Source organism: Pseudophryne corroboree, chromosome 5 (genome assembly GCF_028390025.1).
Source record: "Pseudophryne corroboree isolate aPseCor3 chromosome 5, aPseCor3.hap2, whole genome shotgun sequence".
Classification (NCBI taxonomy): domain Eukaryota; kingdom Metazoa; phylum Chordata; class Amphibia; order Anura; family Myobatrachidae; genus Pseudophryne; species Pseudophryne corroboree.
The window spans coordinates 136243145-136256498 of record NC_086448.1 but is presented as its reverse complement, the minus strand read 5'-3'; the positions used below and the strand labels follow the sequence as shown (position 1 = coordinate 136256498).

General features: G+C 45.6%; 1 long non-coding RNA gene across 1 annotated transcript in view; it reads left to right on the top strand.

The window, feature by feature from the left end:
* Positions 1-317: 317 nt before the first annotated feature.
* LOC134927380 (uncharacterized) overlaps positions 318-13354 on the top strand; it is an 85960-nt gene continuing 72923 nt past the window's right edge. Inside the window, exon 1 of the long non-coding RNA XR_010177625.1 lies at positions 318-583. This is a non-coding gene — a long non-coding RNA (uncharacterized LOC134927380). The remainder of the gene's footprint in view (positions 584-13354) is intronic.

The following is a 13354-nucleotide window of genomic DNA, read 5'->3' as shown; positions in this document are numbered from 1 at the left end:
GGACCTATGTATAGTGTCGCATAAAAAGCTGGTGTTTTTCGCATTACCTAATTAGAGAAGGTAATTGGATACCCCCTTTGAGTCAACGTGAGGACTCTCTGGGAGTACAATTCCTTGTATACTATTAGCGTACTTGCAACAAAAATGTAACACATGACACATATATTGTATGTTATGCTGGCAGGGCCGCAACTAGGGGGGGGGGGGGGGCGCTGGGATGGGGGGGGGGGCGCTAGGGAGGCTGTTTCCGCAGCCAAACAGGAGGGCACCGCGTGCGATGCTGTCACGCATCGAGGGAGGAGAGGGAGAGAGGACGGAGAGTCTGGCAGGCAGCGGCTGGCAGGGACTGATGAGGGCATGCTGGCTGCAATCAGTGACAGTGAATGAGTCACTGTCACTCACGCTGCAGCACTGCAGGCTCCTCTGACAGGGAACTTTCACAGCAGTCTCCGGCAGCCCTGAGCAGTGCACACAGCCCTCCCCCATGCCTGGGAACAGGGGGAGGGACACAGAGTGCAGCAGCGTGGACTCTGAACGAGGGGGAACTGGAGCCGACCTGTGACAGAGAGAGGAGATTTACGAGGTATGTTTCTCTGCCAGACAGCTCCCCCTCTACAACGTGTGTGTGTGTGTGTGTGTGTGTGTGTGTGTGTGTGTGTGTGTGTCAGTGTGCATCTCGTCCCTGTGTATACAGTGTGTGTGTCAGTGTGCATCTGGTCCGTATACAGTGTGTGTGTGTGTCAGTGTGTGTCAGTGTGCATCTGGTTCGTATACAGTGTGTGTGTGTGTGTCACTATGCATCTGGTCCGTATATACAGTGTGTGTGTGTGTCAGTGTGCATCTGGTCCGTATATACAGTGTGTGTGTGTGTGTGTGTCATTGTGCATCTGGTCCGTATATACAGTGTGTGTGTCAGTGTGCATCTGGTCCGTATATACAGTGTGTGTGTGTTTGTGTGTGTGTGTGTCAGTGTGCGTCTGATCCCTATACCGTATGTGTGTGTCAATGTGTTCATATACAATCTGTTTTTGTGTCAGTGTGCTCCTGGTCTGTGTGTGGGTGTCAGTGTTCCCCTGGGACCTGCACCATATGTGTGTCAGTGTGTCCCCTATACAATTCATGTAATGTGTATACACGGCTCCTCTGTGCTGTAATGTGCATAAGTGTCTCCTCTGCGGTGTAACATGTATAAGCTGTTGTAACGTGTATAAGTAGCTCCTCTGTGGTGTAACGTGTGGGATTATATATATAATTGTATTTTAATTATAATTATCTTTTTTTATTTTAATTTTTTATTTTATTTAATTTAGGTTTTTTTATTTATTTATTTTAAAATATATTTTTATTTGTATTCTTTTTTTCTTTTTTTTGGGGGGGGGGGCGCAAATTTACTGTCTTGCCCCGGGTGAGAGCAATCCTAGTTTCGGCCCTGATGTTGGGAGATCGAAACCTCTGGCTGAGGCAAATATGGTGGAGAAAATGTGAAAAGAAACAGGGACATTGTAAGAATTGTTCAGACACGCTATATGAACAAATGTGACATTTTATCCTGGTTACTCTCTGGCGTGGATGAGCCATGTCCCAACATACGCAACATAGTGAATGATATTATCCTTGATGAGTAGAGGTTGATAAAGATATATTTAGCTTTGTTTTTATTTATTTATTTTTTACATATATTCACACTACCCGTATGATGTTGTTGTTGTTGTTGTTGTTGTTGATAATAATAATAATAATCCCATTTTAAAATTCTTTTTATTTTTGCTCAATACGAATGCTTTCCCAGACAAAATGTTTTTGTAATATAAAAATGTAGTCCATCATTAACGATATATTACTGACTGTATTACTTTATTTGAGCTACATATATGCATAGTAACATTATTAAGATCCATTATTAAGAACTTAGTTGCATACGTCAGTGGTTCCGAAACTTTTTGAATCACGGCACCCTAGAGTATCAGAATTTTTTTCACGGCACCACTAGGCCAAATGATTTTTATTGAGAAATTTAGGAAGACAAATTAATTTAAATTGTGTTTATATATCATCCTTAAGATGCATACACACTTGGCGAGAAAATTTTCACCCTTCCTGAGCGACGTCGCTCATTTTCTCTGCAAGTGTGTATGCCACCGCCGACCAGCAATGCGTGTCCCCTCTGGTCATTAACGACCCTTGCTGTCAGCCGTGCAGGCAGCTCAATTTGGACTGTCGTCCAATAGCTGCCTGCATGGCCCAGCTGCTGTGTGATGTCACTGAGCGATATGATCACACCGGCACGGAGAGGGAAAACAATAGGTGACATCGCTCATAGAGCACGTCGCCTAGTGTGTACCCACCTTAAGGTTCAGTTGTGTGGTGAGGGACAAGATTTTATTTTGTTTGCCCACATATTTTATGATTGCCAGTTACCAGCACTGGTTTTGCCTATTACCTTGACCATAAATAATCTGAATTGGTCCTAGACCACCAGTCCAAGGCTCCCCTGCAAGTGTCTTGAGACACCCTATGGTGCCATGGCACACCGTTTGAGAACCACTGGCATAAGTAATAAATATACTGTATAAAAAATAACAACTTCTGTAATACAGATAACATAGCATCAGCAAGTGTCCTCTTTATTCTTTACTCTGTTGTAACTCATAGCCATGGGATTAGTACTTATTGTGAGAACATGTATTTACCCTTTCAGTGCTTATGCAAAGAGAATTTTGACATGTTGAAAAAATAATTATTTGGAAATAGTTTGTCTTTACATCTTTTATCACCTGTGAAAATTAACTAGGAGCAGATGTAGCAGGTTAGGTTGTGATGCCAGGGTTCATTTCCTGCCTTTGCTTTGTCAGACAACCTATTACACCTTTCGTGAACTGTAGGCAAAACAGAAATGGTCCTCATAAATCAACATTTAGCTTTCCCCGGGCTGTGGATTGTACTGACCGTTTTAGATTAAGGCAAGACTTCCATTCATTATTTATGAAATTTGTATAGACAACATGCCAAATGTCATTTAGAGTCATATAAAACACTTGTTCGACAAATTATTACTTTTTTCATGCAAGAATGCTTTGAATTAAATGAACACGTTGAAAATCAACAACTGGTTACAAGTGAGCTTGTTTTCCAGGTGTCTGTATGAAGACAAAAGGGGAAATAATATAACTGGTAGATTAGATTCTGGATTATATTGTATAAGACATAGTGCAACACACTGCAACATTGCACACTGCTCTGGTGGGCCTATAGCACGGACGGACTGGGGCCATATTGCGCGCACACAACAAGGGGGCGTGACCACGGCTGAAGGAACATGGATGAAGGCTGCTGTTGGGTGGTGCCACGAGTCAGGGGGGCCTGGTATCATGACATGCCCCCATCTAGTATTCTGGCCAGCCCCACTCGTTGTGTGGCCGGACTGGCCCATCAGATCATCAGCCGTAATGGCATTTGCCAGAAGTGCCAGATGGCCAGTCAAGCCCTAACCAATAGCATCTGCCCTCTTTGCCTCATCATGAAAATGTTTCTGTCAGCAAAGGACCAAAAAATGTATCACCTAGTTGTGCGTGTAAGCATTTGCTATTTCTTAGCAGCAATCTGCACAAATGAGAAGCTGCATTATAGGTGCTAGTAACATTTACTAATATAGCTAGATAAAAGTATCAGATCTTCAAGATATTTCTATATACTTTTTTAATTGACACAATGGAAAGACAAAGCATGGGCTACCTAAGAAGATGCGGCCCAACGGCAGCCTCAGAAATAAATGCAGATATCCAGTCATTCAAATAAGTGGCCACAACCAGGGGTGCCGACAGCTCTGCCGGGCCAACATGAGGAGGTGTGGCCAGACCCTCTCCTTAGAAAGTCCTAAAAAAAAGTATGTGCATCAACGTGCGCCGTGTGGGAGGGGGGGGAGGGCGCTGCTGCATAGTATACCTCCCCTCACACATCACATAGGGAGAGAGAAGATGATAAGAGAGGAGAAGTGAGCCAGTGGAGAACCTCTGTATACTTTTATAGTATGCAAATTATAAATGTTACGTCAATGCTGATTGGTTGCCATGGGCAACTTCTCCACTGGCTCACTTTTCCACTTTTATCACTGCTTAGTACATCTCCTCTTAACTGCTTATGCGGCTATCTCTCTCCCCATGTGTGTGCCATGTGCTGGACTGGAGAGAGAGCTACTGCACCAGCCAGTCTGCTCTTTCCCTGCTGTCTTCAACGGGGAAGAGAACGGGAATAAGAGTACCTGCCTGCCCCCCCTCTCTGCGCCATTGGCCACAACACCCTAGCCATCTGCTTTATAAAGTAGCCATCGCTTTCAATGAAAATGTATATCAACTGCATCCTTGTGTAAGAGATCTCTGCATACACTCACCTATGAATAGCCTGCATTTCCAGCTATAAGACAGGGATGTGCAGTCAGGGGAGGCAGTGCCTCCACTGTCATTAATGATTAATATAACACAAAGAAGATACATACTATAAGACACATATTCTGTGTTCATATGTATCCTCTGTATTATGCTAATCATTTCAATCGATTTAATTAGTTCGGGAGGCACTGATAGCTAGTGCCTCCTGTAGTCAGTGGGAATGGGGACAAAGTGGGGGGAGGGGCCAAGCGCTGGGCTGTAAAAGCCCATTAGAAAATAAGGGGAATGCAACACTTATACAAGTGCCTCACTGGCAGGGAAAGCACATTTTGATTGGACAGCGGATCCAACGCTGGATCCGCTGGTCCAAATACACATACACGGCAGGGAGAAGCGGCGGTGGGTCCCGGCAGTTACTGTTGGACAGGAGAGGGCCGGGAGCGGCGGTAGTGTGGAGACGCTGGATGACCAGCAGGCTCTCCAGAACGCCCTGGACCAGCTCTCCCTGCTCAAGGTAAGAGCCAGAAGAGCAGTGATGTTGGGGATGTGCCCAGGCAGCGGGAGCACAGACTCCCTGCAACTGCCCGTGGGACAGAGGCGCTGCTGCTGCGGCTCCCAGGGGACTGTGTGTGTATAACCTGCCCGCCTACTGCCCTCATCTAGCTGCTGCTTTGTCCCATGTACTGTGTGTTGGTGCTGCTGTACAATGTGTGTGTGTGTGTGTGTGTGTGTGTGTGTCAGTGTGTATATACGATGCTGTGCGGTGTGTGTGTGTGTGTGTGTGTGTGTGTGTATATATATATATATATGGTGATGTGTAATGTTTGTGTGTATATATGGTGAGGCTGCTGTGCAGTGTGTTTCTGTATATGGTGCATATGATGCTGTGCAGTGTGTATTTATGGTGGTGGTGGTGGTGGTGATGTTACTGCTGTGCAGTGTGTGTATATATGGTGCTGCTGTGCAATGTGTATATATTATGTAGCTGCTGTGCACTGTATATGCTGTGGTAGCTGGAGTAGTCCCCCAGTGCATGGAATGTCATGTGTGATGGGCACAATGCTGCTGCCGCTGTGTATAATGTAACACGCTGCTGTGTCTCGCACCTGGACTGATTGCCTCTGTGTACCCGTTTGCTCCCCGGGGCCACTCCTAATTGGCTGCCAGCCCACGGCAGATTTGAAATAGTAGTGCCACGGTCATAGGAGCCGCCCGCAGTGCCGCCGACCACAGCCTCCTCCTCCGCTACACCTCAGCCGCACCGCCCTGCCGCCGCCCTCAGTCCTTCTCTGCATCTCCGCCTCCTCCGCCCCATTCCGACCACAGCCTCCGCATCCACCTCAGACCACAATATCCTCAGCACCTCCGCTGCTAAATAGGTAATCTTACCCTGCTGTCTTTCTCTCTCCCTGGTCCCTACTGTAAGTCCTTGCTGTCCCTCTCTCTGTCACTATCCCTGTCCCTGTGTCCCTGCTGTCCCTTTCCTTGTCCTTCTGTCACTCTCCCTGTCCAAGCTGTGACTTTCCCTGTCCCTCTGTCACTCTCCCTATCCCTGTGATCACTCTCCCTGAATTTTGTCTCATTCCATGTAGCATAATGTGAATTTTAGGCTCATTCTGTGTGCTATATTGTGAATTTCGGCACATACCGTGTGCTATAATATGAATTTCAGCTCATACCGTGTGCTATAATGTGAATTTCGGCTCATACCGTGTGCTATAATGTGATTTTCGGCTCATACCGTGTGCTATAATGTAAATTTTGGGTCATACCATGTGCTATAATGTAAATTTATTGTGAATTTCGGCTCATACCGTGTGGTATAAGTGAAAGGGGCACCAGTACTTGATAGTATAAGGGGTCCTACTATTGTGGTGCATAATGTGTATAAGGGTATATTGGCCCTGATTTCGAGTTGATCGCTCGCTAGCTGCTTTTAGCAGCATTGCACACGCTAGGCTGCCGCCCTCTTGGAGTGTATCTTAGCTTAGCAGAATTGCTAACGAAAGGTTAGCAGATTTGCTATTAAATATTTCCTTGCAGTTTCTGAGTAGCTCCAGACCTACTCCTAGATTGCGATCACCTCAGCCACGCTCAAGCAACAGCAAAACTACTAAGTTTTGTGTTAAATTACTAAGCGCATTCGCATTTTGCAACAAATCGCAGCATAGCGAAAATCGGCAACGAACGAACAACTTGGAATGACCACCATGGTGTGGTAAACTACACTGAAGGACACAACCCCTTTTCCGGAGCGCGCATACTTGCAACCTTCCCTTTTCCATGCCCCCACCCTCGAAATTTCCACTTTGACCACTGTGTATATATATATATGTATATATATATATATATATACTGCTCAAAAAAATAAAGGGAACACTTAAACAACACAATGTAACTCCAAGTCAATCACACTTCTGTGAAATCAAACTGTCCACTTAGGAAGCAACACTGATTGACAATCACTTTCACATGCTGTTGTGCAAATGGAATAGACAACAGGTGGAAATTATAGGCAATTAGCAAGACACCCACAATAAAGGAGTTGTTCTGCAGGTGGTGACCACAGACCACTTCTCAACTCCTATGCTTTCTGGCTAATGTTTTGGTCACTTTTGAAAGCTGGCGGTGGTAGCATGAGACGGAGTCTACAACCCACACAAGTGGCTCAGGTAGTGCAGCTCATCCAGGATGGCACATCAATGCGAGCTGTGGCAAGAAGGTTTGCTGTGTCTGTCAGCGTAGTGTCCAGAGCATGAAGGCGCTACCAGGAGACAGGCCAATACATCAGGAGATGTGGAGATGGCCGTAGGAGGGCAACAAGCCAGCAGCAGGACCACTACCTCTGCCTTTGTGCAAGGAGGAACAGGTGGAGCACTGCCAGAGCCCTGCAAAATGACCTCCAGCAAGTGCATGTGTCTACTCAAACGATCAGAAACAGACTCCATGAGGGTGGTATGAGGGCCAGACGTCCACAGGTGGGGGTTGTGCTTACAGCCCAACACCGTGCAGGACGTTTGGCATTTGCCAGAGAACACCAAGATTGGCAAATTTGCCACTGGCACCCTGTGCTCTTCACAGATGAAAGCAGGTTCTCACTGATGTGACAGACGTGACAGAGTCTGGAGACGCCAAGGAGAATGTTCTGCTGCCGGCAACATCCTCCAGTATGACCGGTTTGGTAGTGGGTCAGTAATGGTGTGGGGTGGCATTTCTTTGGGGGGCTGCACACCCCTCCATGTGCTCGCCAGAGGTAGCCTGACTGCCATTAGGTACCGAGATGATATCCTCAGACCCCTTGTGAGACCATATGCTGCTGCGGTTGGCCCTAGGTTCCTCCTAATGCAAGACAATGCTAGACCTCATGTGGCTGGAGTGTGTCAGCAGTTCCTGCAAGACGAAGGCATTGATGCTATGGACTGGCCCGCCCGTTCACCAGACCTGAATCCAATTGAGCACATCTGGGACATCATGTCTCGCTCCATCCACCAACGCCACGTTGCACCACAGACTGTCCAGGAGTTGGCGGATGCTTTAGTCCAGGTCTGGGTGGAGATCCCTCAGGAGACCATCCGCCACCTCATCAGGAGCATGCCCAGGCATTGTAGGGAGGTCATACAGGCATGTGGAGGCCACACACACTACTGAGCCTCATTTTGACTTGTTTTAAGGACATTACATCAAAGTTGGATCAGCCTGTAGTGTGTTTTTCCACTTTAATTTTGAGTGTGACTCCAAATCCAGACCTCCATGGGTTAATAAATTTGATTTCCATTGATTATTTTTGTGTGATTTTGTTGTCAGCCCATTCAACTATGTAAAGAACAAAGTATTTAATAAGAATATTTCATTCATTCAGCTCTAGGATGTGTTATTTTAGTGCTCCCTTTATTTTTTTTGAGCAGTGTATATATATATATATATATATATATATATCTGTGTGTGTGTGTGTGTGTGTGTGTGTGTGTGTCCAGCCAAAAACCTCACCACACGTCACTGCTATAAGGCTACGATACGGTCTCAGAACACCTACTGTGAAATTATCAAACCTTAAGAGAACAAGTGGAAAAGTTGCTTTTAGCAATCAATCAGCTTCTAGCTATCATTCATCAGGTACATTCTATTAAATAATAGCTGCATTCTTATTGGTTGCTGTTGACAACTCTTCCACCTGCCCGCTTTAGAAAGATTGATACATCCCCCTAATAGCCTCTATGGAGCTGATTCAGAGATGGATGCTAATGGTACCGCACTGCTTCTGTGTACGCAGCGGCGGTGCTAAAATATGCAAAGGGTTATGGTTTCTGATCCACTGACTGCAACCATTGGACAGACATAAGCCGTCTGAGTAACTCTAAGGTTACTCAGAATGGCTGCCACATCTCTGCTGCAGAGGCCAGTAAATCTGCATCTGAAGACGCAATCACTGACCTTGGCAGTCCCGCAAAATGGAGGTAACACGCCTCCATTTCGTGTAACTCTTCTACCCCAAACAGCCACAGCATGTCAATCAGGCTGCTCTTCCCCCACACAGCATCTGAAGTCGCAGCAGTATTGTGGCAACTCCGGCACAGACATAGTCAACTAAATCCCGGTCATTAGTGACCAATGCACCTATTGCGTCAGGGTCTGAATCAGATCCTGTGTGCATACACACCCAGTTACACTGAAGTAGAGGTGAGCCTGAGATTAATGGCTTTGAATTCCCATAATTTCTTGTAGTTACACATGTTCGTAAGATCACACTTACAGTACATGCATCTGAATTAGGCCCTTTGTGTACTCACAGTAGCATGAAACTGAGATTATCTTTTAAATTCACCATTTTTTACATTTTTTGTATATATTTGTTAATGTTAATGCTGGGTACACACGGGAGCGATGTCAGGATGATTTCGTTACGACAAATCACCTAAAACGCTCAGTGTGTATGAGTGATTGCATGCTCCCGCGGTTGCTAACTATGGTTGCTGCACATCAAACCTAGCAATATCACTAGCGACCTTGTTTATGCTTACTCGTTTTAATATATAAACATAATCTGGGCTCAAGGGCATTCGTTCCGATGTCCGAACGAATGCCCATCTCTCCAGTGTGTACCCAGCAGGGCCGGTTCTTGCCCTTGTGGCACCCCGGGCAAAACGTTAGGGGTGTGGCTTAATACGGGGGCGTGGTCAGTTACGCCCCCATTTGTAGCGCCGCTGAAAGAAAAGAAAAAAGTATACTTACATCCCCGCTCCTGATTCCAGACCGCTGCAGACCTCCGCCAGCGCCGCTCCTCTCCTCGGATGCATAGACACTAGAGGTCAATTATGACCCCTAGCGTCTGTGCCACAATGCTGTGCGGTGCGCGATGACGTCATCGCGCACCGCACAGCAAAGGTCCTATCCACGAAGGGAAACTAGACGCGTAGCGTCTGGTTCCCTTCACAGCGGGGTACCAGCAGGGGAGGCACTGCGGGTGGCACAGTGGCAGATCTTGCCATCGTGCGGCGCCCTCCGGAAGGCAGCACCCCGGGCAAAAGTCCTGCCCGTGGCAAGATCTGCTACTGGTACCCAGCTTTACAAGACTCTTTTTACCATACTTGGGGCCTAATTCAGGTTGGATCACCGGCAGGAGGCGTCACGAATTTCTATGAAGAAGCAGAAATTGCGAGGCGATCGCAATTTCTGCTTCATCAAGGGGGAAGGCGGCGATCAGCATGCTGGACGGCCTTGCCCTACGATGGGCGGCCCTCAGCATGCTAGGAAAAGGATTGTAAATTCTGCTAATTAGCAGTATTTGCAATCTTTACTGAATTAGGCCCTTGATCAACTTAGCTTCCTTTATGAATGACAGCTAATTAACAAAAAAAAGGCCTATAATCCTGGTTTTAGTAGTGTAAAGTACACGTCAGTTGATGCGTTTAGGCAGCCTACAGAAACTAAAGAGTGGTACTGCCTAATAATAAGTACCCATTCTACAATCAATGTCTTTCCTACCTTGCTTCTCTCTTTCAGGTATTTGACAGCAGTTGTAACATAATTAAAAATGTGGAATCCTCTCAGTAACAAATGACAACATTAAAAAAGGAAGCAAATAAGCCAGGGTAATGGTTATAAATAATGGAGAGGGTCTTTTTTATGTATATGATCTTTGAAGCAATAAATCTGCTTCTGGGAATATATATATATATAGGCTTTAACAACATCTGTAAGTAGTTAGAGTGATATCTATGAGGGACATATAATAATAATAATAATAATATAATATACTTTATTTAGTCATTAACAAAATCAGCAACGAGATGTCAATGAAAATACAATATGAGCATTTCAGTGCAATAAGATGACAGTAAAACTATGCCACATTTCTAAGCATTAACACAAAACCTGGTGATCATTTAGCAACCGAACAGCAGTTGGAAAGAAGCTGTTTGACATACGATTTGTATGGGCACGGACACTCCTGAACCATTTTAATGATGGCAATCTTTCAAAGATCAAACAATTTGGATGACTCTCATCAATGAGTATACACCTAGCTTTCCTTAGTACACTTCTAGTATAAAAATCCTTCATACTTGGCAGGGACACCCCAATGATCCTACTAGCAGTTTTGACCACCCGATCAAAAGCTATTCGTTCCGCTACAGTGCAGTTTCCAAACCACACTATCATCCCGTACGTTAAAACACTCTCTGTAATACTACGATAAAACCTGACTAAGGTACTTGTGCTCAAACGAACAGCTCTAAGTCTCCTCAAAAAGAAAAGGCGTTGCTGTGCCTTCTTGATCAAAAAAAAACTGTTCAAGGACCAAGTTAGGTCATTTGAAATGTACATGCCCAAAGATTTAAAAGAAGCCACCTCCTCAATCAGCTTTGCGTCCAGGAACACAGGAAATAATGGTCTATTGCAACTAGTGATGAGCGGGTTCGGTTCCTCGGAAACCGAACCCCCCCGAACTTCACCCATTTTACACGGGTCCGAGGCATACTCGGATTCTCCCGTATGGCTCGGTTAACCCGAGCGCGCCCGAACGTCATCATCCTGCTGTCGGATTCTCGCGAGATTCGGATTCTATATAAGCAGCCGCGCGTCGCCGCCATTTTCACTCGTGCATTGGAAATGTTAGGGAGAGGACGTGGCTGGCGTCCTCTCCGTTTATTGTTGAACTTGATTGTGCTGTATTGCTTAATTGTGGGGAGGACTGGGGAGCAGCTGTATAATATAGGAGGAGTACAGTGCAGAGTTTTGCTGATCAGTGACCACCAGTTTTATCCGTTCTCTGCCTGAAAAAAACGCTCCTTATCTGTGCTCAGTGTGCTGCATATATCTGTGCTCACACTGCTTAATTGTGGGGACTGGGGAGCAGCTGTATTATATAGGAGGAGTACAGTGCAGAGTTTTGCTGACAGTAACCACCAGTATATGTTGTCTGCCTGAAAAAAACGCTCCTTATCTGTGCTCAGTGTGCTGCATATATCTGTGCTCACACTGCTTAATTGTGGGGACTGGGGAGCAACAGTATTATATAGGAGGAGTACAGTGCAGAGTTTTGCTGACAGTGACCACCAGTATACGTTGTCTGCCTGAAAAACACTCCATATCTGTGCTCAGTGTGCTGCATATATCTGTGCTCACACTGCTTTATTGTGGGCATTGGGGACCACCAGTATATTATATAGGAGGAGTACAGTGCAGAGTTTTGCTGACCAGTGACCACCAGTATACGTTGTCTGCCTGAAAAACACTCCATATCTGTGCTGCATTGTAGTATATAGTAGGATTACAGTGCATAATTTTGCTGACCACCAGTATATAATATATAGGAGTACGGTACAGTAGGCCACTGCTGTACCTACCTCTGTGTCGTCAAGTATACTATCCATCCATACCTGTGGTGCATTTCAGTTTTGCACAGTTTGCTGACCACCAGTATATAATATATATAGCAGTACGGTACAGTAGGCCACTGCTGTACCTACCTCTGTGTCATCAAGTATACTATCCCTCCATACCTGTGGTGCATTTCAGTTTTGCACAGTTTGCTGACCACCAGTATATAATATATATAGCAGTACGGTACAGTAGGCCACTGCTGTACCTGCCTCTGTGTCGTCAAGTATACTATCCATCCATACCTGTGGTGCATTTCAGTTTTGCACAGTTTGCTGACCACCAGTATATAATATATATAGCAGTACGGTACAGTAGGCCACTGCTGTACCTACCTCTGTGTCGTCAAGTATACTATCCATCCATACCTGTGGTGCATTTCAGTTTTGCACAGTTTGCTGACCACCAGTATATAATCTATATAGCAGTACGGTACAGTAGGCCACTGCTGTACCTACCTCTGTGTCGTCAAGTATACTATCCATCCATACCTGTGGTGCATTTCAGTTGTGCGCAGTATATATAGTAGTAGGCCATTGCTATTGATACTGGCATATAATTCCACACATTAAAAAATGGAGAACAAAAATGTAGAGGTTAAAATAGGGAAAGATCAAGATCCACTTCCACCTCGTGCTGAAGCTGCTGCCACTAATCATGGCCGAGACGATGAAATGCCATCAACGTCGTCTGCCAAGGCCGATGCCCAATGTCATAGTAGAGAGCATGTAAAATCCAAAAAACAAAAGTTCAGTAAAATGACCCAAAAATCAAAATTGAAAGCGTCTGATGAGAAGCGTAAACTTGCCAATATGCCATTTACGACACGGAGTGGCAAGGAACTGTTCATGGCTAGTGGTTCAGATTCACATGAGGATGGAAGCACTCATCCTCTCGCTAGAAAAATGAAAAGACTTAAGCTGGCAAAAGCACAGCAAAGAACTGTGCGTTCTTCTAAATCACAAATCCCCAAGGAGAGTCCAATTGTGTCGGTTGCGATGCCTGACCTTCCCAACACTGGACGGGAAGAGCTTGCGCCTTCCACCATTTGCACGCCCCCTGCAAGTGCTGGAAGGAGCACCCGCAGT